We start from the raw sequence: 27,272 nt of genomic DNA on the forward strand, positions 1-27,272 counted from the left end.
ATCATAATTCAGGATGCTCAGCTGTGGAGCATGAGTTTATCATATGCCTGTGTTCATGACACATTATCATCATTAATCCATGTAACCTCTCATTCTTTATTGGTTAATTTCCTTTATTTCCATCATCATTCTTTCCACCACTGCCCTCACCATAGAAGATCAATCTAATATGCTTGATATACATTCCTCTATTTGTGTCTGGTCATAGAAGCATGCATTTTTATTTCGCGTGCACATATGTTAAATGTACACAAATGACATTGTGCTATGTACCTCATATTGTTTCTTACTTTTTTCATCCAACACTTTTTAAGATCTAACCATACTGTTCTGCGTAGATCTCATCTACGATTCCGGAGGGCTGTATGACATTCTGTTCTGTGCATCATACTGTTATACTTCTCTGTTTCCTAGTGAGTAGACTCCCCCAGACTGCTTCTAGTTCTGTACCACAACAAGGGTGCAGAGAGGAACTTCCCTGTTAGTGCCCCTCATGCATCTGTGGGAGATACACACACACCCAGAGAGAGACTTCTGGGTCTCAGGGCAGACCTCTAACTGGACTAAAGTCTGGTTGTTTCCCAGAGTGATTGCTCTGGTTTGTACTCTGTGCAACAGAGCATGCAAGTTCCTGCATTCACACTTTCCGCCAACACTTGGCATTAACCGACTTCCTAATTTTCTCACTCTGACACCAGCGAAGTGATATATTGTGGTTGTTTTCTTTTGCATTTCCCTTAACACCCATGAGCTTATGCATCTCTTAGCATGTACATTATTTATGTTTCTTAATCTGATTGCCTCTTTATATCTTTGTCCATTTGTCTGATGGGATTCAAGGCTTTCCCCCCCATTGGTCTATATATTATAAACATTAATGATGTCTTCATATGTTTAATAGGATTTTAGATTTTTTTCTCTGAAAATCTGGTAGTTTTGCCTGTTAGTTTGATTCATACATCTTTTAGTTAGTTATATCTAAATTGAATGTACATATATCAAATTGGTGATGAAGTCTATTATTTTGATAAATGCTATTAATTTTTATGTATTAATCTTCTATCCAAAAATCTTGAACCTTTCTTCTTATTTCTAAACATTGTCAGCTACAATAACTTTTTTTTTAAAAATAAAGCTGTCTGTTTTTTACCCCTAGAAATTTATAGAAGCTCTTCACATGTTGGGGAAAATCAGCCCTTTCTTTGCCTGTAAACAAAGGACTATTTTACCCTTTGTTGATTAATGAGTTGTAAACATTTTTGTCTGCATTGGGATGATTTGCCATGCTATTATGGAATAGAATCTGTTAATCTTTCATTTTATTTTATTTATTTTTATTTTTTTATTTTTGGGACAGAGAGAGACAGAGCATGAACGGGGGAGGGGCAGAGAGAGAGGGAGACACAGAATCGGAAACAGGCTCCAGGCTCTGAGCCATCAGCCCAGAGCCCGACGCGGGGCTCGAACTCACGGACCGCGAGATCGTGACCTGGCTGAAGTCGGACACTTAACCGACTGCGCCACCCAGGCGCCCCTAATCTTTCATTTTATAATTTACTTAGAAAGGTCCCCCTTTTGGGGCGCCTGGGTGGCTCAGTCAGTTAAGCATCTGACTTCTGCTCAGGTCATGATCTCATGGCTCATGAGTTCAAGCCCCACATCAGGCTTTGTGATGACAGCTCAGAGCCTGGAGCCTGCTTCAGATTTTGTGTCTCCGTCTCTCTGCCCCTTCCCTGCTCATGCTCATGCTCTGTCTCTCTCTCTCAGACATAGACATTAAAACAAAAAAAGAAAAAAAAAGGTCCCCCTTTTTAAGAATTTTCTTGTGCTCTCTTCTAGGAGCTTTATACTTTCATTATTTTACATTTAAATATTTTATTCATAATTTATTTTGATACAAAGCATGAAGTATGGATCCAAGTTTATTATCATAATGGCTATGTAGTTGAGTAAGCCAAACCATCTTTCACTATTGATTTGAAACATGACCTCCATCATGGGCTACATTTTTGCAATATATATGTGAATCTATTTCTTAATTTTATATTATTTTCCATTGTTCTGTGCCTTTTAATGCTTCAGGTCTATACCATATAAATTATTAGAGCTGTATATTGTGAGGTTAATAGCCAGTAGCACTCATCCTCTTTCATTCCTTTTTCTAACTTTCTTAAATACCCCTATTTATTTTAGTTTAGTTTAGTTATTTGCCTTGAGAGAGAGAGCATGAGGGGGGAGAGGCAGCAAGAGGGGGGAGAGGGAGAATCCCAAGCAGGCTCAACGCTGTCAGCACAAAGCCCAACGTGGGGCTTGAGCTCACAAACCATGAGGTTATGACCTGAGCCGAAACCAAGTAGCCGACGCTTAACCAACTGAGCCACATAGGTGCCCCTATTTTATTTCATTTTATGTGTTTTACCCCACTGACTAGAATATCCGGTATAAGATTAAACAGAAACAATGTTATCAAGTACTTTCACATCATTTCTGAGAGTAGCAGAACTTCTAAAATTTCAACCTTAAGCATAATGTTTGCTGTAGGTTTTTAGTAGAAACTCTTTATGAAGTCAAGGAAGTTCTCTTTTATTTCCTTTTTACACTATATACCAACCATCAGATCAAATGAGAAAGACTGACAAGTGCTGGTGAGGATGTGAAGCTCCTGAAATTCTCAGACGCTACCGACTAGCATTTAAATTGATACAGGTTCTTTGGACAATTTCAGTCTCTACTAAGTTTGGAAATACTCATACACTGTGACCCAACAGTTCCATACAGATATGAGGCCCTAGCAATGCATATACAGGTATAACAAAAGAGGTGTACGAGAACATTAATAGTAGTTTCAGCAGTAGTAGCAAAGAGCTGGGAATAACCCAAATCACCACCAACAGCAGAGTGGATAAAGAATTTGTGCTGTGTTCACATAGTGGCTTCTATAGCAATAAAAGCCAGTGAATTATGCTTACATGTAATAACATGGATAAATCTCATTAACATGATACTGAACAAAAGAGCATATGTATTATTCCATTTAAAACAGGCAAACGAATCTGTGGTGTTATATATAACCACAGTGGCTATCTTTGGGTGAGGAGTAGTGAATGGCAGGAGCATTAGGAAGACCTCCGAGGTGCTGGTGGCCTTCTGTCTCTTAATCTGGGTGGTAATTATACGGTTATGCTTTTCTCTACCTAAATACATTTTTTTTTAATATCTAAGCTTGCCAAGTGACCAAATAAATGAAACAATGAATGAAATTTAGTGTAAATTAAACTGGAAAAGACCCTTGCTTGTACTGGAAGTGCGATATGTTTTATTTGGTTTGGGTTTTGTTTTGGGGTTTTTTTGTTTGTTTGTTTTTGTTTGTTTTGGTTTTTTTATTTGTTTGTTTTTGCCCTGGTTCTGCCTCTAATGAGCTATGGGATTTGTTTTTCCAGCAAGTTATTTCCCCACTTTGAACTTCTGTTCCTAATTTCTAAAACGAGGAGGCTGAACTAAATAATCTTTACATTCCCTCCCGGTTCTAAGATGCGGGAAGTCACCTGAATTTCTTATTTTTGATGAACTTTCACTGAATGTGAGGAAGAGCTGGTTCCTTTTGTTGTTCTTTCTACTCAACCAGCAACATCCCAATTATACTTTGGCTTTCGTTAGTAGCTTCCCAGATGATTGTTAACGCAAACTGCCCATGCCAATCGATAGTGATTTTTCTCACTCTAAATTACATTCTTTATTTGATTTCTATATCAAACTTTTGAGAGTCTGTTTGGCATAATCTATGCCCATATATTTCTGGACCTATAGAACTGAGGAACTGTTTCTGGTGATTCCACCTAAATGACCAGTTAGTTGTCTTAGAAACCACTGCTCCATCACACCCACCAGACTATAAAGGAAATCATAAGAACTTCAAATAATCCGCTGATGGCTCCTGGGTTTAGGGATGGCTCTACACACTCCGGAAACAATCCATCCTCTCTTCCTGTGACAGAAACTGTTCGCTGTATGCCCATCACTATTCTCCCTTTCTGTAGCAGGAGCAACTATCACACTTAGATGTTTATGTGGCTTCCAAGAATAAAGACCATGTGCCAAAACCTTCCCTGTGTTTACGTGTGGTCATGTGACTGAGTTCTGTCAAATGAGATGTGAGCAGAAATAGTATGTCCAGTGCCCTGAATGTGCCCTTAAAGGACATGGCTGCATCCTTCCTTTTCTGTTTTCTCTGTTGTGCTGGCCGGGAGGTAGATGGAGCAGTGAGCAACTTGCCTTTGGAGACAGAGACAAATCCCTGGGAATGTTAAAGATGTGTTAGAGAAGGTCAGATAATGGGCCTGGGCTCCCGAGAGATTTATGACTCACATTTATGCCACAGAAGCTAACACCTTTAGGAAAAAGCAAAATAACTTCTATCTTGTGTAAACCCTGTTATTTTGGATTTTTGTCACAAGGCACAGAAACCATATCCTAACTCATATACTCCTTAAATGTGTTCCTGGAACCACACACCATGACTGGAGCCTGTCTATACATGGAGAGTAAATGGGGCAACTGTTCTACACTTTTTCCTAAGGTTTTTACATTTAAGGTTAACGTTCACGACAGGACAGCTTCTCTCTTCTTCTTAACTTGGCTCTGCATCTTGCACGAGGCCCAAAATCAAAGGAAAGAAAATTCAACATCAGGGCTGCTACTCAAACTGACCTTGAGATATAGGCAAATCAGCCAATTACCGTAGTCTGGGCAGCGTGGTGGAGTGTTTTCAAAGAAGCCAGAGGAAATGGCTTGAGGAGAAGAGCAGTTTAAAATGTAGGGCCATCTGAAATCATTAACATCATCCATTAAGGAAATAAAGAGGGTGGTTCTTTAGAGTGGATAGTAAAATGTGTTTTGGAAATTTCTCCTGTTGGAGAAACAGAAAATGTCTCTAATGGTAAAGACCAGGAAAGAGAGAGGTGGACGAGAGGCGAAGAGTTAGAAAAGAAACAAATAATTATAAAGGACTAGAGATACAGAATATATAAGCACTATGGTATTTACAAAATTGATCCACCTTAAACATAGTAATTTCTTTTAGGACAGGGGCATCTTTTCTCATACTTACTATCTGCCATTACTGCCGTGAGAGAAGAAGACAGAGAGGATACTGCCCTCAGACTTGGTTACTGACTCAACAACAACTATGTGCTGGGAACTCTTCGGGTGCCTGAGTGAGCAGAACAGAATCTACGCCCTCACGGAGCTCACATAGGGACACATACAAAGAACAAATCAACAAACGTGTGCAATATAATGCCAAATGCCCACAAGAGCAAGAAACAATAATAAAGCATGAAAAAGGCACAGTGAGTGATGGGGGTAAGGAATGTGCTATTGTAGAATGAATGGTGGGTCTGCTTCTCCGATGAACAGATATTTAAACAGAGTTTTGAATAAAGTGACAGACAGCCATATCTAGAGGAAGACCTTTCCAAACGGACAGAGGCCCTGAGGACGGACAGAGCTAGATTCCTTCAAGCGTGGATGGCAAATACATCACATACTCTCCCCACTTCTGCCCAGGAAAGACAGCCACACAGGTGACAACCCCGGCTAGCACGGCCAGGCTAGTATGGCCTCGGAATCCTTCTGAACCCAATAGTCTGGTAAACTAGTGATAGGTAGGAGTCAAGACAGGGATCAAAGCCATTTGTTACCACTGCTTTATAGTGTAGACTTCTAAATTCTACCCATAATCCTATCTTCGGCTTGTTTGATTTTTCCAGTGTCAGGGATACCACCTCCCACTGTATATGGTTGGAAAAAACATCAGGGCTAGGAAAATCTCATTGCCATGGATACTTTTACTAAATATTTACTATTAAAGTTAAAATATTTATTATATGCACTATTTATCGTGTGTTAAAATTAAAATATTTACTCTTCATTAAATATTAACATACTTATTAAAATATTTACTCTTTGGTATCACTATGGGCACTCTGCTAAGTCTTAAGGATCTAGGAATAAAACATTTCATTACCTCATAAATCAGAAAGATACAAAAGAAAAGTCATTACAATATGGTGAAATAGATACTGTAAGAACTCTGAAAATGGTGTGCCTAACTTGACAAGTAATGGGCTATTGTTAGGAAAGGGATCACGGAGCTACCAAGAGCAAAGACTTTAGGCGTAAACAGACTTGTGTTTTCTAGTTGGCCGTTTTTAAGCTAGCGTGTGACCTTTGTGGCATTCAGTTAACCTCCGTGAGCTTTGATATAAAAAACACCAAAGAAAGCACATGGCATAGAGCCCCTAGCACATAGTAGACACTCAATAAATAGTAGTTTTTTGGGACGGCTGGGTGGATCAGTCAGCTAAGCATCCGACCTCATCTCAGGTCATGGGTCATGGGTTCAAGCCCCACGTGGGGCTCTGTGCTGACAGGCCTGGGAGGCTGTTTCAGATTCTGTGTCTTCCTCTCTCTCTGCCCCTCCCCCACTCATGCTCTGTCTTTCTCTCTCATGAATAAACATTAAAAAAATACAATGAATAAATAAATAGTATTTTGTTAAGGTCAGTTTGAAGCAGGAAATGTTTTTGTGATAACTGCTGCGAGTTCGGATCATCAGTTGTGTGAAATAGGGAAAAAGAAGCGAGATAGACTTCTTTCTATGTGTTTAGTCAAAGAGGCATGAAAGGACCATAACATCTATGGGGATTACATTATTACGGCAGGTACCACTACGACAAAAACAATGTGCGAATTAGTTACACAATTCCATTAATCCTAAAACACATTCCAATAGCAGAGATGTTGAAATATGAAAAACATACACTTTAGAGTCAACAAAATTGGTATCTAAGTTTTTTTGTGGTTTTAGAGCCGTAACATAAAATACAGAAGAGAATGAAAAGAGGCTAGATAAGTAAGCTAGAACGGGTCATGAAGTGTGTCTGTGTGTGTGTGCACACACAAATTTAAATTTAAAAATTTAAATTTCAATCACAAATTTAAAAATCAGGACATTATCCTGTGGCCAAACTAGAGTCTTTAAAGATTTTAAGTCAGAAGAGATAGGAGCTGTTTGGAGGTATGGTGGGAAGAATTGGAAAAATGGCCTGACAGCAGTCACCTGTGAATATGTGGCATCCTTACAACCAGAGATTGTGGTTTTTGTAAGACTTGACTGTGCATTTCAGTCACCTATGAAGATTTTCAAGGAATATGTCCATTTTGGCAAGTTGTTTTTTCATTGGCATAAAGTTTTTATAATGTATACCCATTGTCTCTGAATCTCTGTGGACTCTGCAGTGATGTGCCCCCATTCACTGTGTTTTCTATATTTTTTTGCCTTCATAAATCTTGTAAGAAATTTATTGGGTTTATTATTCTTTTTCTTGGGCTCAAGGGTTGTATAGAAGGATGTTCCTTTAGTTTCCAAATACTTTCAAGATATCGTATTGTTTCTGATTTCTACTTTAATCCCAGTGTGGAGAGTATATTCTGTGTGATTTGAATCCTGTGAAACCGACTGAAACAATTTGTGAGCAATATAGTGCATCGCAGTGAATATGTCATATGCACATCATGCTTACAGTTGACTATTTATTGACTATCACCCTAAATCAGAAATTTAGACCCAAAGTATAAGTCCAAGCCCAGAAGTTTGGAATTGCATATTGACGTTTCTTTTCTTGTGTGTGGACTGTAACAACTATTTATTTATTTATTTATTTATTTATTTATTTATTTATTTAAATTTTTTTTTCAACGTTTATTTATTTTTGGGACAGAGAGAGACAGAGCATGAACGGGGGAGGGTCAGAGAGAGAGGGAGACACAGAATCGGAAACAGGCTCCAGGCTCTGAGCCATCAGCCCAGAGCCCGACGCAGGGCTCGAATTCACGGAGTGCGAGATCGTGACCTGAGCTGAAGTCGGACGCTCAACCGACTGAGCCACCCAGGCGCCCCTGTAACAACTATTTAAAGTATTTACTATTAGGGGCCGCGTCGGGCTCTGGGCTGATGGCTCAGAACCTGGAGCCTGTTTCCGATTCTGTGTCTCCCTCTCTCTCTGACCCTCCCCCGTTCATGCTCTGTCTCTCTCTGTCCCAAAAATAAATAAACGTTGAAAAAAAAAATTAAAAAAAAAAAAAGAAGTATTTACTATTAAACCATCCTAAACCTTTGCACATGAAAAGAAAGGAACTTATCTTGACTCCCTACTTTGCAATGTTTGTAATTCTTTTCCTATTTTTAATCCTCCTGCTTTAGGTTTTCTACAACTATACTGATAATGGGTGTGCCGTGTCTGTAAGGCAATTTTTCTTATTTCTAATGGAACTGCAAACATGTTACACTACTTGTTTGTGTGTAAAGTGTTTTGAATAGTTGTATTTTGAGATTTTTTCCCTCAGAGTTTCATATTATAAATACCTACTATCAATAGCTTTGCACACCTTGGGTTTTTTTCTTCTTCTTTTGCATTATTTCCTTGAAATAACTCTTCTAAGGACAATGCTATTGGCTAAAAGGGTATAGGTACACCTTGGATGTGCCTATTTGTCTCAGGCGCCCTTCAAGAGGCTGCACCACCGCTATCAATTACCTCCCTAGGTCTCCTCCTTCTTCGCCTTGCTACCATTGCCCTTGACATTGCTACTCTCGAGCATTCCTGTCCTCTTTAGTAAACTCCTTTCTTAAGACTCTGGATGGACTCCTTCTATTCTACTTCCCAACTCAAATGTCACCTATAAAACTCTGCAAAATTCCCAGGAGGCCTGGTCACCACCCTCCTCCATTCTAATAACATTCCATGCCCATCTGAACCGTGACAATTACAGCATTCAAGTTCCCCGTTCTCTCCCCCACCTCAATATGTTGTCAATTGTCTTATTAAAACCCTTAATAGGGGCACCTGGGTGGCTCAGTCAGTTAAGTATCCAACTCTTGATCTTGGCTTAGGTCATGATCTCACAGATCATGAGTTTGAGACCCGCGTTGGGCTCTATGCTGACAGCGTGGAGCCTGCTCAGGATTCTCTCTCTGCCTCTTCCCTGCTGATACACTCTCTCCGTCAAAATAAATTTTAAAAAATTTCATTTTTATTTATTTTTTGAGAGAGAGACAGCATGAGCAGTGGAGAGGCACAGAGAGAGAGAGAGAGAGGGAGGGAGACACATAATCTGAAGCAAGCTCCAGGCTCTGAGATATCAGCACAGACCCCATTACGGGGCTCAAACCCATGAACCGTGAGATCATGCCCTGAGCTGAAGTCTGAGGCTTAACCGATTGAGCCACCCAGGCATCCCAAGTAAAAACATTTTAAAAAACACCTTAATGCCCATAGTAAGTGACACAACAGAAGATATTTGACAAACTTTTATTGACTGAACTTTTATATTCCTCAAGCAATAACAAACAGGCTTTGTTCTGCACAGTCTGGCTAACTGTAAATTAGTTTTATCATTTTATTTTCCTCTTTCTTGCTTAATGGCTTATATTTATGTTTACTCAGTAAAAACCTAGATAAACACCAATCTGGGCTAGCTATTGTGATTTGTGACATAGAAGAATTTTACTAAAGTAAGAAGAAGTTGGTTTTAACCAGAGTTATTTTTTTTCTGGATTTCTTTTAAGCATTTAGGAAAGTAAGGTTACATTACCTGTAAGGGACTGTTATCCTGTTAGAACCTCTACACTGGGCAATCGCCAGATAAATATCCAGCTCCCACCTCTAGCCCAGGACAGTCAATACAGTCCTTCAGAAAAGCGATTAAAGGTGCTGAAATGAGAATATAAAGCTACCTGACTGCTGCCTGCACTCACCATTTAATCTAACCCATTCACTATCTCTTCAAAATTCATTCTGATTTCTACAGAGAATTAACGATTACAAAATGACCTGTGTTAAGCTGAGCTACAGTGAGGAACAAAGGAGGTATATAAAAAGTGCTGATCCCATTTTTCTTCTTCATTTAAAGACAACTCCTATTTTGATCAAAATTTGGAGGAAATTAAGATAGGAAGTTTCAAAATTGTGAAAACAATGACTTACAAAATCCCCTGATTCAAATATGGGAGGGAAAAATGTTACTCCCCCAGAAAGGGAGAGACTAGAGAAAAGATTGAAGAGAATGGTTAATTACCTAAAAGGCTTAGGAAGAATGTGCAGAAAATATAGTTACGGGAAATTATAGTTGTGAAAGTGGTCAACAAGAGACAGCGTGTAAGTGATTCAGTCACACAATAATGTTACATAGAGAAAAAACACCACTCAGCAGGTAAGAGGCTTCCTCAATTCTGCTCCCTTTGAAAGTTACATATTAACTTTTGCATTTGGCAAAAATCACTCAACTTTGGGTCAAGAGTGGGATCTGGTCAAATATTCCTTGCATAACATGACAAGGAGGATGAAGGGGGATGGAGAAGAAGTCAGCTCACTGGGCAGCCAGGCTGGGGAGGATGAGGTTGTGGCCATGGCTGGGAAAATGGAGGGGACGTCATTCTGTGACTGAGAGAGACACTGGACAGGTGCAGCATTTGGGGCTTAGGATTGGGTGGGATGTCAAATCTAATCTGAAAACTGGAGAAGGCTGAATGGCTTGGCATCTCTGAAGGTCCAGAAGCTCTTGAATCCAAAGGGGTGTTGGGAGATAGGCTAGCTGCAGAGATCCACAGTCAGAATAGTCCATGAGGGCCTGTGGGTGACTGCCTGAAATACATTTTGTTGTCAAGCTGTTTTCTGTGTACCAGCCACAGCTTGAAGCACGGTTGAGTGACCTGTTTTTAAATCCAGGAGCAGGATGCATAAAGCCTTGGTAAATATTACCAAATTGTCTCCAGGATAATTTTATCAATTTCTATTCTCACCAATGGAGAATGAATGGACTTCCTCACCACCTCCTTGCCAGAATAAGGATAAATCCTTTTTTTCTCTTACTTCTTTGTCAAATTGGCAAAGAAGAAAAATAACACCTTGCTTTCATCTGCACTTTTAAGTTACCAATAAACATATTTTTATATCGTATTTATTTTGATATAAATTGATAGCATCTTTTAGATTCATTTTTATCACTGCTTTAAAATGTTCATAAATGTTAAAAATATGGCCATTGTCATTTGTTGAAATCTTCTATATGTATTTTAATTCCAGTTATGACCCATGACCTAGTTGTAAGCTATGTTGCCGAATTTCTCAAGATTTTCTCCCAGTGTTTTTTATATTTACAAAATTTGTTTGTTTGTTTTCCAAGCTGAGGGCATTTAAGAGCTAACATTTACTTTACGAGTTTTTTTAAATAACTTTACTTTTTACAATAAAAAATTTAATTATCTGGGTTTTATTTTGACTAGAGGCAGTGATATGTACAGGGCAGGCAAGAGAGCTAGTTGAGCAACTTGACGCAGAGAGGGATTTACTAAGAAGTTTAAGCTAATTTTCTGAATTATCAGGAGGGTTAGGGTGCCAAACAGCAACACAGACCAAAAAAAAAAAAAAAAAAATCCCCAGGTGCATCATGGGAGCATTCTAGGGGACATCCACTAGTGCCACATGCTGGGGACTGGTGAGCAGAAACCCCACAGCAGGAGCCCCAGAACAATCAAGTGTCTTTGCCACGAGACCCAGCTTCTTATCACTACTGCCAATTCTTGATGTCCATTTCCATGCTCCCAATGACGCATGGCTGTGTCTCCTGGGTGGTATGCTAGCTGCAAAGAATTCTGAGAATGTGAACGCTAGGAGCTGACACTACGCGATGCCAGACATTGCCCTATACACGTTTACAGATATTAACTAAATTTCACAATCTCCTACGGGGCAGGAATTATTATATCCCCATTTTGCATATGACAAAACTGAGACACCAAAAGTTATCACCCCACCCAACAGCTAATGGATGGTGGAGCTAGGATTTGTACCCAGGTTGACAGGCTCCAGAATCTGTGCTCTTAACTACCATGCTGTATAGCTAATGGTTTTAGGCTTCGCAGCCTCTAAGGTACAAGAAGCCAAAGCTAGAAAGAAGTGGGGGTGGGTGGCAAATGAGTCCATTGGCACAGTTGTATACAGCCACTGATCTAACTTTTCCAAAGGACCTTTCAAGTCTCCATGTCCTTCATTAAATAATCTTGCTTTTCTTACTGACTTATAACTAATGGCCTTGTGCACTGAGTGGGCCCTCAACAAATATTTGTTGACTGAATGAATGAAAATTTTGGATCCTTATTTCAGGACTATCTATTTTGGCCCATTGTCAATTTTGGCATTTAGTGTGATATTTTCACTTGCCATTCAAGATGTCCTCTCTGGATCTGCCCTCTATGTCCACCCTTATCTGTCCCCTATTTTCCGATCTCCGTGGATGGCATCAGCAGGCTCTTTTGCCCCTGGGCAGAAGGAAGAGGGATCAGGCTGGAGTATGTGATGCTATTGCTTCTTCTTGGTCATGTGGCCTTGGGTTAGCCTCTCCCTCTGCTGAAGAACCCAGCTCCTGTCATATGTCCCTCCTGGCCACTGCTCTCCTATCACTGGTTTTGTAACTGCCCTCTCCACTCCGCTTCAGGCCTGCGGACTCTCCACTGTTGCTAGCCTGCAGTTCTGCATAATCCCTTTTTGGTCTCTCTAAAATCTGCCCACACTTTTGTAAATAGTCCCTTTATTAAACTCTCCTCAAATTACCTAGTCTGAGTGCAGCATCTGCTTCGGTGAGTCAGGAACAGCAAGCTGTTTTAATCACTGTCATTTTCAAACATGTTTTAACATCTGGTAGGAAAAACAGTCAAGATTTTCCCCAACCTCAAAATCTCCTCTCCTATGTCTTTGTTCTTCCAGATTAGAACCACTCTGAATTCTAAATTATAATCTATTGAATTTTAAAAATTGAAATATTATTAGACCTAAAATTACTTTTTTTCTTTCCGAATGAGGACATAAAATGCCTTTCCATTTATTCACATCTCCTTAATGTCTTGCTGTAAATATTTTCAGTTTCCTCATGTAGCCTTGCATATTTCTTGTTGTTCCTGGGTTATGTTAGAGGATGAACAACATTTTTTTTCTATTGCAATCTTATTTTTCTCCCCTGTAATTTCTAGCTAGTCATATCTAATATCTACATAAGCAGTTCATTTTTTTATTTTTAAAATCCAGACACATTACTAAACCTACATTCATTTAAACAGGTTGCTAATTCTCCTGAATCTCCTAGATAATTCTCTTCGGTTTACTATAAGCGCATTCATATATCTCCTACCAATGATAATTTTACTTCTCCTTTCTTATGTCCGTTGTATATTTAATTGAACTGTCTAAAGCTTCTTGAGAAGGCATGATAATGGCCTTTAAGATAAAATCTTGACTTGCTCCTCAGTATAATAGAAATACCTGTAATGATTCAACGTTAGCATTCCATTAATTTTGGATTTTAGATATTCTTTATAATCTTTGGGAAGTGTCTGTATATTCCCAGTTCACTACAAATGGTTGTATGTTTATTTCTTTCTCTCATTAATCTGGAATGGGTGGGTGATAAATTTCATTAAATGACTTCCCAGCACTTTTACAGATGATTAAAAATGTTCCTTCACTAATACATCAATAAGATGTATTAAAATAATACAACTAATTTTATATAATATCTTTTTGTTCCAAGAATAAAGCCTATGCAGCCACAGTATACTAATTGTTAAATACAATTCTAGATTTCAATTTCAATTTCTGGACATTTTACAAAGTTTTTTTCTTTCTATCTATTTTCAGAATTACAGGCGAGATCCTGGTTCCCTTTTCGGTGCTATCACTGTCGGGTTTTAGTGTAATAAATTTGTAAATATTTCTGTCTTTGCTTTGGAACAATTTAAATAGCACAGGAATTATTCCATGAAAACATAAAATATGTAAAACTGTCCAAGCAGGACATCATGTAGAAGCATAAATTTTCCACTAATTTTTTTTTCAATTCTAAGGTTTACTCAGGTTTTTCATTCGTCTTGAATCACTTTTAGTCATTTCTGTTTTCATAGGAGATTCACTTGTTTTTTTTTCTTGAGATATTCAAATGTTTAGCACAGAGCTTTTCATGATTTATTCTTAATCCAAATTTTTAAAATTGTGCTTTGAATTGATCAGTTTTACCCTTTGACTTGTAAATTAATTACCTTCTGATTATCATTGCTTTTTCTCCCCTATGGTTTCTTTAATGTTACTGCTCCTGCATTTAGTAAAATTCCCAAAATTTCATGCTTAATTAACTTAATACATTTGGATCTTTTAAACAATTAAATTATGAATATTATTCATTTCACTACAAGTACAGGACCCATCTTCTACCGTTTCCTGTGTGTTTCTTTTACACAGTTTCTAATATGCATATTGTACTTATGTCTGTTTAAACATAGCAATTATTTACACAGTGCTTTTGAGTAACTTTCTTTAGTATCTCTTTGCTTTGTTATTGCTGTGCTTTTCAGCTGTTGTTATTAACTCCTAGGGTTACGTACACTACTGGGATAAGAGACAATAAGCTGCAAGTTGTTTCTTGTCAAAGTTTAAGAGCAATATAGTTATGACTTGCTAAAATACACTGCATTGCTATAATATTATCACCCTAACCCTTGAGGTCAAACCCTTAAACAAAGAAGAAAGGGGGCACCTGGATGGCTCAGTTGGTTAAGTGTCCACACTCTTGATTTTGGCTCAGGTTATGATCTCCCAGTTTGTGAGATGGAGCGCTACGTAGGGCTGTGCACTGACAGTATGGAGCCTGCTTGGGATTCTCTCTCTCTCCCTCTCTCTCTCTCTGCCCCTCTCCTGCTTGTGCATGCTTGTGTGCTCTCTCTCTCTCAAAATAAATAAACTTAAAAAAATTAACAATAAAAAAAAATTTCAAAGAGGGAAATAAACACTAAGATCCAGACACTGGCAAGCATACTCCAGACTCCATATCGTCCTCCATACTCTGGAAGGGAGACAAAGGCTCAATCCAAGATTGACCATTGGGCCCATGATCTCTGCGTCCATCCCCGAACCCACTCTATAAGCCCCCATGTGCTGAGGCAGATAGGAGTGGGCGGGGAAGTCTGCATTGTCCAAAGGCAGCCTAATGCGCATGTATTGTGCCTTTCATTCAGACACAGAAGAATGGGCCTTGGGCCTGAAACTCTTCCTTACCAAGGGATAAAGAGCTCACACAACCCATACCAGGCTTATCACTTCCATGGGAATGTCTTCCCCTGGTACTGGCTCAGTGAGTGTTCTTTGTTCCCGGTAAGCAGGCACATCGATGGTGCTGACCAAGGTCTCAGTCTTCAAGAGTTCCTACTTCAGCTGGTAGAGGGAGAGCTCCTTCCACTGTGGCATAAGAGTGATAAATTCAGGCCAGTTGCCGTGTACTGCCTGCCTGGACCTGCTGACACCCATTACCAAAGCTGATCGGTCTCTGGCCCTTTCCCATATGGGTAAAGCTTGTCCTACTCAGTGCATGACTGTGTTTTGTTTTCCTTGGTCACTCTGATACAAAGATGCAGAGGACAAAAGTGTGGCCTTCTGTTCCTGATGCCTGGCAACACAATGGGGATCTTTGCCATTCTCCATGTAGTGGGAGTCCTCCTCTGGCGCTGGGAACTGGTGCCTGGTGTTCTGCTTAACACAGAGGATGGCAGGTGACTTAGTTTCCATATCTTGTCCCTTGTGCTTAGTGGACCCTGCCCATCCCTAAGGGAATTAGTAGGAGAGAGGAGCTCCTGTCATTCTGCCTAGGTCATTAGGCCCTCTCATAGACGTTCATTATATCAAATTAAATAGTGGATGAGAACAATGTCTTGTTACCAGTTCCATGCTATGCAAATACAGAAAGCTATTATCTAAAATTGAATGTGGTACAGTATAAGAAAATAATAATATATAACTTGTAAAAATTTGGAATATATTTGTCCAAATGTCCTTTAATACATTAAATGAGAACAATTATTATTCCTAACAAGTGTATACTTTTCTGGGATTTTCCAAAGTATCTGTTCTATTTTTTCAGGCAACCATTTCAGAACCATTGTGATATGTAAGGATTTGCATCATTTGACAGATGACATCAAGTATCACCTAACAGATGAAATATTAAGGACTAAGAGCGTAAATTCTGTGCTTAATTTCACAAAGATAACATGAATAGTGAAAGGAATATAGATATCTATAGATCTAGAAAGGAATTTCTACAACCATTCCTTTAAAATAACCCAGGGCCCACCCATACCCCCTGATGCTGTCTGGGCTGGGTTGGGGGGGCATGCATCCTGGGACCAGTCTAGCTCTAGCCCTTACATGTTACTTTTTACAGCACTCCCATGCCATGTCCCTGTATGGACTATGATTTCCTATTTCTGGAGCCAAAGCTTTATTGATAACACCTGTTCTCCTTATCCATCTGGACTGGGGCCTCCTTGGTGAATGGGCTCCATGAATGTATAAAATGATTCACAGAGTGGAGCATGCCAAGAAAATGGGCGGATTGATGAAAACCCGGTTAGCGAGATGTGGAACATTTGCAAGATTTCGGACCAGTGCCTTCGGCAATGAAGGCCAAAGAAATATTGAGGACATTTCAGTCAGTTCTGAATAAAAAAACAATCCTTGATACATGAATAAGGTGAAAGGGCTTCAGAACCAATCTAGAAACACATAGGAGTCAGGAGGAAAATGTGAGCTTGATTGCTGGTAAAAGTGGACAAGCAAAGTTGGAGCTGGCTTGGATGAGAGCCCAGACGTGCTTCATCTTCTCCCTCTGCCGACCCCTGCTGCTGCAATGGCATTTACTCTGTGTCACATACAATCTCAGGAGGACTGAGGGATTCTCCCAGCAGGGGCAGAGCCTGCCCTAACGATTTAACACATGGAAGAGAAGCCGGGGACACATCTGTCCTGCAAGCTAAGGAGGGGCTATGGATCTGTCAGGACCTTTTCCCAGATAGTATCAATCAGGTAGGTCTCTTCTCCTCGGGAAAGGAAAGAGTAAAGTGGAGAAAATGATAGGCTTCCAAGTGGGGGATCTGTTATCATGAGCCAGCTGGGTGTACCAGGCGAGAAAGAGAGCAAGTGAGCATGATTTCCTAATCACTGCCTCTCAAATTATTAGTGACTACGTTAGTGGTTTCTGGTGTGTCCCACAAAAAGGGATGAGGTTTCATGACAAAGACTTTGAGCGTGGGGGGTGAGTGGTGCACTGGGGAGTGAGTGGTGATGGGAAAGGGGAGCGCAACATGATGTGTGAAGGCCCCTTGCAGAAAGCCTCCAGGAGGCTGTGACGTCTTCCCTCGCTCCAGCCCTGACCTACATCTGCTTGCTACCAGGTACCTTAGCAATGGGCAACACCCCAAAGCTAAAAACCAAACATGAAGGAAAATAAACAAGTTGTAAAATTTTTGTTCCATGACAGACATACATTATTTCAGCAATATCAAAACCAGAGCCAGAATAAATGATCAGCACAACCTAGTTCTAACTTATCATATTGTCCAATTCCAGTCAACCCACCTATGTTGGGTTGACATGGCAAAGGGATGTGAGGAGAAGGTAGGGCCCGGGGACTCTGAGCTTGTTATATGCCCTTTTGAGCCTATATTTTTGGAATGAAATATATTCCTTGGAAGTGTAGTGAAGAAGAAAGAGGTGCCAGAAGGGGTATCAGGAAACGTGGGTTCTGGTTCCACTCGTGTAACTTCCTAGCTCTGTGACCTCAGGCAAGACACTTGATTTCCCTCTATATCTAAGTTATCTCATCTGTAAAATGTCACAAATTTCTTCCTAATTTTAAATTTATACATTACTTTCAAGTCTATCAAAGGTCAATACAACATAAAAATTGGTATCACTAGGCTATGTGTAACGAACTCCGCTAGATTTGTGTAATCTCGTTTAATCCTCCCAACAGCCCTGTGGAGTAGGTGTAATTATCCCCATTTTATAGATGAGTAAACTTGAGCTCTGAGGGGTTAAGTGATTTGCCCAGAGTAAGTGGGAGAGCTGAGATTAAAACCCATATGTTGCTCCAAATCTCCCTCTTCATTTTTATCATGTACTCCTTTAAAAATAGCATTTGCAAACTCTGTCAAACATTCAAAACCATTTCATGACCTTGAACTCCTAAAAAATCACAAGACCATCTGTTTTCAGTTCCATTTTTCAGATGAGCAAACTCCAGCTCCTAGAAAGTGACATTAAGGTCGTTAGCATCAGAGCTGAAATTTCTCCCACATAGGCTGAGCAATCTAGGGCTTTTTCCCTGAGGCAGACAACATTTGGCCATTTCTTCCAGAGCCCTGTGTTCCTCAAAGAAACCCCAATCACTGTGGCAGGCATGCTGTGGCTACTTCTGACTCAGGCAGACAATTCTATTCATTTCCTCGGATGGAGGTTTCTGAAATAACTCTTTTCTTTGACACAGTCATATCTTCATGAGGCAGTATTTGCTGCCTCTTTGATTAAATCCATTAGCTATTCAGACACAGCTGCCCTTCCAGAAACAACATGCCTCCAAAGCCACACATTTGGCAGCTAAATGATTCTGGGCCAAACCAGAGAGATCCAACCCATCCAGCAAACAGGCAAACACGAGCAAAGCACACAATATCGGAGCTGGAAGGGGGCTTTGAAATCATAAAAAGTTTCTGATCCCTCATTGTATAGATGGGGAAACTGAACCTCAATACCAGGAAGGGACAGCCCATGTCAGACACCACTGGAGCCCAGGTCAAAAAGACCTCCCCAATCAGAATTTAGTGGTTTTCCATCTAATGTTGGGTATCTCAACAGCAAGAGATGAAATCCCATTATGACATGGGCTGGGAATGGGAAAGATGGTCAGCACCATTCTCACTTCCACGTAGGGATATGCACATCTCAGAGCTCTCTTGTGTGCCTTGTCTAATTTCATTTTCACAACATGCCACAGAGTTGGGTTTTTTGTTTGTTTTGCTGCAGCAATAAACGATGTGGCTTGTAACAACAAAGGTTTTTTGGCCCACATACCTGTCCAGTATGTGTTGGCTATGACTCTCCTCCACAATATTCTCACTCCAGGACTCAGACTCCCAGAGTAGCTCTATTTGTGCTAGTTGTTAACAGACTGAACTGTGTCCCCTCGAAAGATGTTGAAGTCCTAACTCCTCAGTTCCTGTGAATGTGCCCTTACTTGGAAATAGTGTCTTTGTAATTGATCAAGGGAAGATGAGGTCCCTAGTGTGGGCCCTAATCCAGTATGACTGGTGTCCTTACAAAAGGAGGAAATTTGGACACAGAGGCAGACATACATACAGGGACGATACCATGTGAAGACGAAGAGAGAGATCAGATGATACATCTCCAAGCCAAAGATTGCCAGCAAACCACCAAAAGCTAGGGAAGAGTCAGGGAACAGATTCTTCCTTCCAAACCAACCCTAATGATACCTTGACCTCGGATATCCAGCCCCCCGAATTCTGAGACACCTCTGTTGTTTAAGCCACATGTTTGTGGTGCTTTGTTAGTGCAGCCTAGCAAATACACCGGTCTTGTTGCAGAGAAAAGAAATAATGGCAAAGCACATACTACCCGCTCCCCAAACCTTCTCACATTCTGTTGGCCAAAAAATTTACACAGCTAATGTCAATGGGTGGGAAGGCCAATCCTCATATAAGGAGTGGCCCCTCAGGAAGAAGCAATCTGCAACAGCACTAGTATTGCAATAGATAGATGAGCAGTGAGACACCTTGAACTGAGGTCCATACAGGCCATGTAATTGGTGGAACTGGTATGAATTTTCTGCCCCAAATCCTGGGTTGGTTCTTCTGCATCCCCCAGGTGTTCTAAGTATAACCAAGCCAGACTGCCTACATTTACTTGTATCCTGGAAGGACTAGTACAACTCCCCTTCATAATATCAGCTACTTGGTTAAGGATAATAGAATTATCTTCCAAAAATGCATAAAGTAATTTGACTCACACCATAGTCCAGAGCCAGCTCTCATTCTTTGGAGCTTGCTTAAAGCCCCTTATTAAAAAAATCTCACATGAGCTTATTTCTTGTGAAAATGCATGTATGAATCCTGAGAATTGGTTTGATTGTCGTTTCTTATTAGATAGTTCTGTGTAGATTTGTCTGGGAAGAGAAACCTTTGAAGGTCTTACCATGAGCCTCTTACCATGATTCTCTAAATCTTACCATGAGCCCTTCCTACTCACAATGTTTCAAGAACCAGGAGTTAAATAGGCCAATGAGGCCAGCCAGGCCCACCACAGCACATGGGGTCGTGCCTGCAGGACAGAGCTCTAGGAGGGCAGAGCTGGAATGGACCTTGCCAATAAGGGTGACCAGCTATCTGCTTTGCCCAAGACCAGGGGATTTCCCAGGACAGATATTTTTCAATGCCAAGACTAGAAATCAGGATGGTTAGTGACCTCAGGACTCAGTCCCCCAGTGAATCCAAATCTAGAATTTTATATATGGGAAACCCAAGACCAAAGGGGCAGGGCTTAGAGTCAGAGATCTGAACTGGAAAGGGACATAGACATCACATATCCTGATGTTAGGAAGACCAACCATCCTAGTTTGCCCAAGACTGAAGGGCTCCCAGGAAATGAGACTTACAGTTTTAAAATTAGAACAGTCCTATGAAAACTGAGATGGGTTGGTCATATCACTTTATGTCCTATTTTACAAACAGAGATGGTGAGACCCAGAGACAAGTGAGCTGTCTAAGGCCACACTGGAAGTAGATGCAGGAAGCATCTGTAATTGGTGTTATACTAGTATAACCCCTAGTATTGGTGTCATGCTAGGCTGCATTAACAAAGCACCACAAACATGTGGCTTAAACAACAGAGATGTCTCAGAATTCAGGAGGCTAGACATCTGAGGTCAAGGTATCATTAGGGTTGGTTTCTTCTTAGGTTTGGAAGGAAGAATCTATTCCCTGACTCTTCCCTAGCTTTTGGTGGTTTGCTGGCAATCTTTGGCCTTACCTGGCTTGGATGCATCCACACAGGAAGCAAATTGCCAGAAGGTGGCTTCTCAAGCCTCAGGGCTCCTTCTGTAGTATATACTACAGATTTTTATCTATCATTCAGTGTCCACGTATTCACATTATCAGGCAGGCTTTCAAATTTAGCTGCACCACTTAAGAAGCCTAAAAAAATGCACCATTGAATGGGAGAGTGGCTCAGAGATGGTCCTTTTCCTAAAACCAGCTTGTTGAGGCCAGAGGAGTGTGACCTTGCTCTGGACCTCAGGGTATTTGTTTTCTAGGATTTCTAAACTCAGGAGGCCACCCTACAGTGTTCTCATAACATCAGTCACAGAGAAGAAGTTAAGCCCTTTACTTCTTCCCTAACTGAAGCCACTTGCACAATAATCCCAGACAAGGAGAAGATAGACAACTCGAGTTCTGCACTCTGGACTCAATGCCAACGGATTTGTTCTCCTTATCTGATCCAAGCACTATGTCACAGTTACCACATCTGGATGTCTGCCTCCATTCCGAGACTCCAGTCCCTAATGCCCAAGCTGTGTGCTGCCTAGATTCTTCTAGACCCTTAGTTTTAGTGGAAATAGTATACATTGTAGACCTTCCAAGAGCTGGGTTTGAATCACAGCTCTCCTTCATCATGGTCACTTGACTTTAATAGTATCGCTTAATCCATAGTGGCTTCAGTTTTTATTATCTATCACATTGTTGTGAGGATTGAAAAATAATCACTGGAAAGTGCCTGATGCACCAATTATGTAATATACTAGTTATGGCAGTATATACTATAGTAATATATACTAGGAGCAGTAGGGCCTATAGTGGTCATGTAATAAATGGCAGGGTTGTTTGTCTTTCAATGACATAATAACTGGTTCTCAGATTTCAGAGTCATATCTGGTTTTGAATTCAAGGTCTATCATTTATTAACATATGATCGGGAGTAATATACTTAAAATTCCTGGGGCTCTGAGTATCTTTGAAATGAAGATTATGGATCCATAGTCCTCGCTCTGCGAGGTCACTGTATCTGAGTTTCTACCAAATGGGTGCTCAATACTGTAGCTATCACTCAAGATAAGTTATCAAGATGGCATTGGGTTAGAACATAAACCCTCTTCTTCTGCCTTTTACACCCCTTCTTCTCCAAGAAGTTCCCAAAGAAGAAATAAACACTGAAAACAGTAAATGCCAAATAAACACATAACCTTGAGGTTCCCACCATCCCAAACTCCCAAGGCAGTGCCATGGAAAGCTTCTTTGGTCTTGTTCATGAAGAATAGGTTTATTTCTTCCAATGAGAACTGAAGCAGAGCATTCTTCTGAAATCTTCCATGTACGTTTTTTTGTGTGTGCATAAATTTATTTGAATTATTTAGTTTTTTATCTCTTTGAATTATTTATTTAATTTAATTAGTTTTCTATGTATGGCTGTATATCAGTTCATATTGCATTCAATAAGAAAACCTTAGTGTACATTGATTAAACAAGATGGAAACCCATAAAATAAGTTGAGACACAAGCAATCCATGATTGCAAAGGCTGCCTGCCATTCTCAGAGACGCTGAATCTATCTTTCTAGGCTGTCATCCTTATCACATGGCTTTTCGTCTTCAAGGATTTCCCATGGTAAGAAGGTAGCTGCTGGAGCTCCAGCTACAGTGTCCGGATTTCATGCAGGAAGAATAAAAGAAAGGCAAGGTCAAAAGCCCCGTCCCACTAGCATCAGGCCCATCATATTACCTTTCTCTAGCTGCAAAGAAATCCTGGAAGGAAGATTTTTCTGAGTCTCTATTCCTCAAATTCTAAAATGAAACATTAGGCTGTGTAATCACTGTGTTCTCTTCCAGTTCTTAGTATCTGAGCTAAAAAGGGCTCTATTTCCTGGCTCTCTTTGTAGCCAGAGAAACATCTTTAGGCGACTGACAAAGAAGAGTAGGACTTCTGGAATCCTCTTCCAGGGACCTTGACTCAGATGAAAGATCTTTTAGTTGGTACCTTGCTACTCTGTATAACATTAGGGGTCTATTGCAGAGAAAGAAGGGACAATAGATATTAGATAAGCAACTTGCGGTTTCGTATAGAAAATAATTCTGCCATAATAATTATAGAATTATATTTTATATTCAAATAATCCATATAATTATATTTCATATTCAGTTACTTTCCATAGGTATACCTACTCCCAAACCTTCCCTCTGTTGCTTTTAATATACCATAATAGTTGCCTGCTATGACCAAAGTTGGTCACTGAATCCTTACTCTTTGGTGTGAGATGTCTGTAGGATCGGTGGAATTTGGATCAGCTGAATTTTCCTTGTGATCTGACTATGTCAAATTATATTCAGTTGGTGGAGCACATTCCCTAGGTTATCTACCTTTACAGAGATAAAGAGCTGTGTGAGTTTATAGTTCATATGGCACATAACTGTTTCTATTTGTTCTAAGTAATTCTCATACAATGTTCACTTGTTGCATTCTGTAGATGAAAGCTCAGCTCAGTACCCCCCTACCTAAAACAACACATTCCCCATAGAAGCATAATCACCCAGCATAATCAGAACTGAATTCTTAAATTGTCTACACTATTCAATGTCATTCTATGGATATTTTAAAACATCCCCATTTTAACACTGGATATATGATATTCTTTTCTTAAAAAATGATTTATTTTTGAAGTTCAATAATCTAAATACCCTATAAAATAAACTAAACTGTACTAATAGTCCATTTTATATATATATAATATATATATATTATTATATATATATTATATATATATAAAACTTCAGAAGCAAGACAAGGATAATGCAATACCTGCAAATGATATCACCCAATAACCATGAGATGGTTCGTGAGGTTGACTATATAGCTATTAACTGCTGTTATCCTCCTAATTTTAAACATGAAACAACCAAGACCTAAAAAGCCAGTGACTTCTCTAAAGACAGTGATTCCCTACCCCCTCTCTCATCTGAAAATTTTGAGCTCATTCAATTTGGGGCTTTTTCTGTATTTGCTGTTTCTATAATATGAATCAGGCACTTGACAATCCCTGTTTGTGAAAAATGACTCATAGTTTTCAGGAGAAATACCAAACTTGACCGTGTACAGCACAGTATTGGGAAGGGGAAGTTAAATTTATCCTATAAAGGAGGAAATGCAGAAAAAAACAAAAACTGCCCTCCAGCACCCTACCTCAAAAGTGGCCTGTGCTTGGTCATGAAGGGAGCAAATTAAAAAATAAATAAATAAATGAAATAAAAAAATAAAGAAGATGAAGAGAGAAAAAAAGACAATAAACGCAAAAGACTTTTGAAGGTAAAATATGTTGTAGAAATGAACTGAAGATGTTTAAGTCATTCATGAAAGAAAATAAGACTCCTTTGTAATGGGATACAGGATGCAAATGCAACAGTGACCTATTCTGTGGACCTATCATTTGAACCATGTCCTGAATTCTATCAAGCTGCTTTTCGATGAGCCTGGAAACATTCTCTTCTTTGGATCAGTGAACAGCAGAGTGTGTATCGAGAGCCTACTATGTACCCAGTCCCGTGCTGGGTGATGGAGACAAGGTGAATGCAAAGCTAGGATCTGCATGTAATACGGTTTCAAGGGCTCCTAGTTGCCTCTATGCTCTCTCCCACCCCCTTCAGAATGCCCTCAGCAACTTTAATCCCTTCTGAATTCAAAGCTACCTTCAGAAATGCAATGATTTAAATCAAGGCTCTGTGTCCTATTGAAGTGCGACACAGAGGCTCTATGAACAAAAGCCAGTCTTCAGTCTCTATGAGTCACTTACCTCTTTGTGTAAATGGGTTTATTGAGTGGAGAGAACACAGAACCTGGGGCATAGTGCCCATCACCCCTCAAGGGCTATTCCGGAAGCTGTAGTTAAGCTCTCTGCAGATAAAACCTGGCCTGGCAGATATGCATCTCTCAGCACTAAACAGCACTTTCCAGGAGGAAACAATAAGTAAAATAATTCTTCTGTGGATGGCAACCAACACAGTATATCTGAAGCCATCGCAAATGTGCCACCTGCTTTGAAAGATCCTCCACAACTTTCCTATCACTTCCACGATGACAGCCCCAGGTGCCATAGTTGGGCTACTTCCCCCAAAGTACAGAAATATAAGGTATTTTTGAGAGAGTGTTCCATTTCAAAAGAATATTCTTTTCCATTATCTCATCTGAGCCACACAACAATCCTATAGAGAATGTATAATAGATTCTATTTTACAGATGAGGAAGCAGGGGCCAAGAAAGGAGCCAGAGAAAGACGGCTCCAAGCCACACAGATTGGTTTAGGGTTTTCTAACCTCTGCTACAGCATCCCGTCTGTTAGAAAAAAAAATTCACCTTATAGTTTTACAATACATATCAGTTCACAAAGCTTTTTCACACATTACCTCACTAAATCCATCTAATTGGGCAGAATTTTTTTTCTTCTACTTCTCCCCAAAGACCTCCTTAGGCTGAACTTGTTTCTTGGACTTTTGCCATAAGAAAGCATAGGGAAAAGGCAGACACATAAGGTGAACGTCTATTTTCATAAAACACATAAACAGCCAGATAATCAGACACACAGAAAAAAAATTATGTGGTTAAAAGGGCAATGGCTGGGGCATCAGGACCCTGTGACTGAATCTCAGATTCATACTTTGTCTTGAACAAGTCAGATTCTCTGAACTCTCTTTCTAAAGCTGTAACACAGCAATGAGATGAAGGGATGGGGGTGAAAATGTTTTGTAAATCGCTCTGTGCATGTAAGGGGTTATAAACATCGACAAGAGTGGCCACTACAGGGAGGGCTTGGAAGTCTTGGGCTTTATTTACCTCCACAAGACACAGCATAAAATAGGTCCAGTAAATTGTTTTGAACAAATGATCAAATGCACTTGTATATCAATAACTTGTGTATCGATAACTTGTGTATCAACAGGTGAGCAGAGCCTGAAATGGTGATGGGGAGAAACCGTATTGGACAGGTAGGAGCAGGGAGGCTGGTTGTAAACTATGCAGGATGGTTCCCTCATCTTGCCTAAAAGCCCTCAGCTCCTCTGATGCAAATTCTCTCATCTACTATACTTCCCTGTGAGGTCACCACCCATGGGCTCCACATCACTCCCTTCTCTGCACCAAAGACTTCCAGGTAACTCTCTACCTCTACATCTCTATTCCTATCTTTGTTCGTGATAATTTCAAAATCTGGGTGGATGATCAAACCAGTACAATGGTCTCTAAATTTCTTACCTCCAAAACCCCACTTCTACTTCATTTATCACTCACCTCCATTGGTACATCCTTAGACCTTGTCACTGTTAATAACATACTTTTTCCAACATTTCTATTTTAAATATCCCAACCTTTGTCCACATATTTCCTTCCAACACACACACACACACACACACACACACACACACACACACACCTTCCTCTAGTAGCCTGACTCCATAATCTCCATGACACTAGCAACTGACCTCACACCTTTTCACATTCTCACATGGTCATGTCCTTAGTTCTGGCTTCAATTTATGGTCTACCACTGTAGTTCCTTTGCATAAACCCTCACCTCTCTTGGACCTCCCTCTCCAGCCTGGCACCCTAAAAACTATGATTAAACCCTACTCTACAGTATACTCACATTCAAACAGCTCAATAAAACTGGATGGGAAAAAAAGTCCACATTCATGCTGACAAATCTCAATGTAAGTTCATTATCATAAACTTCAAATGGGCCTTCCATGCTGCCCCCAAATACACATGCATTTCCATTTGATCAATATGTAATTCCCAAGAGATGGGTGGGGCAGGAATTATTACCCACACTTTTTATGGGGAATCAGAGACACAGAGTAATGATGTGCTTAAGATCTCCAAGGTCACTATTTCATAATTAATCTTTCTTCTTCAAAACTCAAAACATTTTTTCCTTCCTCGTTCTCAGCTACTGACATTGACTCATTTCACTAACAAACCAAAAACAGCACGTAAAGTGTCTGTATTCTCTTACCACCAAATCCATAAGCCTACCCAGTATCTGTACCTAATTATTATTTCACAGAACTTTAAAAATGGCACAGCATGAGTGTTGATCCATCTGAATAGACAGCATCTTTGAACACCCTGAACAGTCACAACAGTGCACAATGCTGACATCTCAGCCCAGTCTATAGCCACATGCACTCATCAGACCACACACACATGTGTGCCTCCAAAATTCTAGCTGCCTAGGCTTTCCATCTCTGTCTTTTCAAATCATGGAAATTGAGAGCTCTGCTTG

The sequence above is a fragment of the Puma concolor genome, chromosome A3, assembly GCF_028749965.1.
Source record: "Puma concolor isolate L17-30 chromosome A3, mPumCon1.1.hap2, whole genome shotgun sequence".
In the NCBI taxonomy this organism is placed as follows: Eukaryota; Metazoa; Chordata; class Mammalia; order Carnivora; family Felidae; genus Puma; species Puma concolor.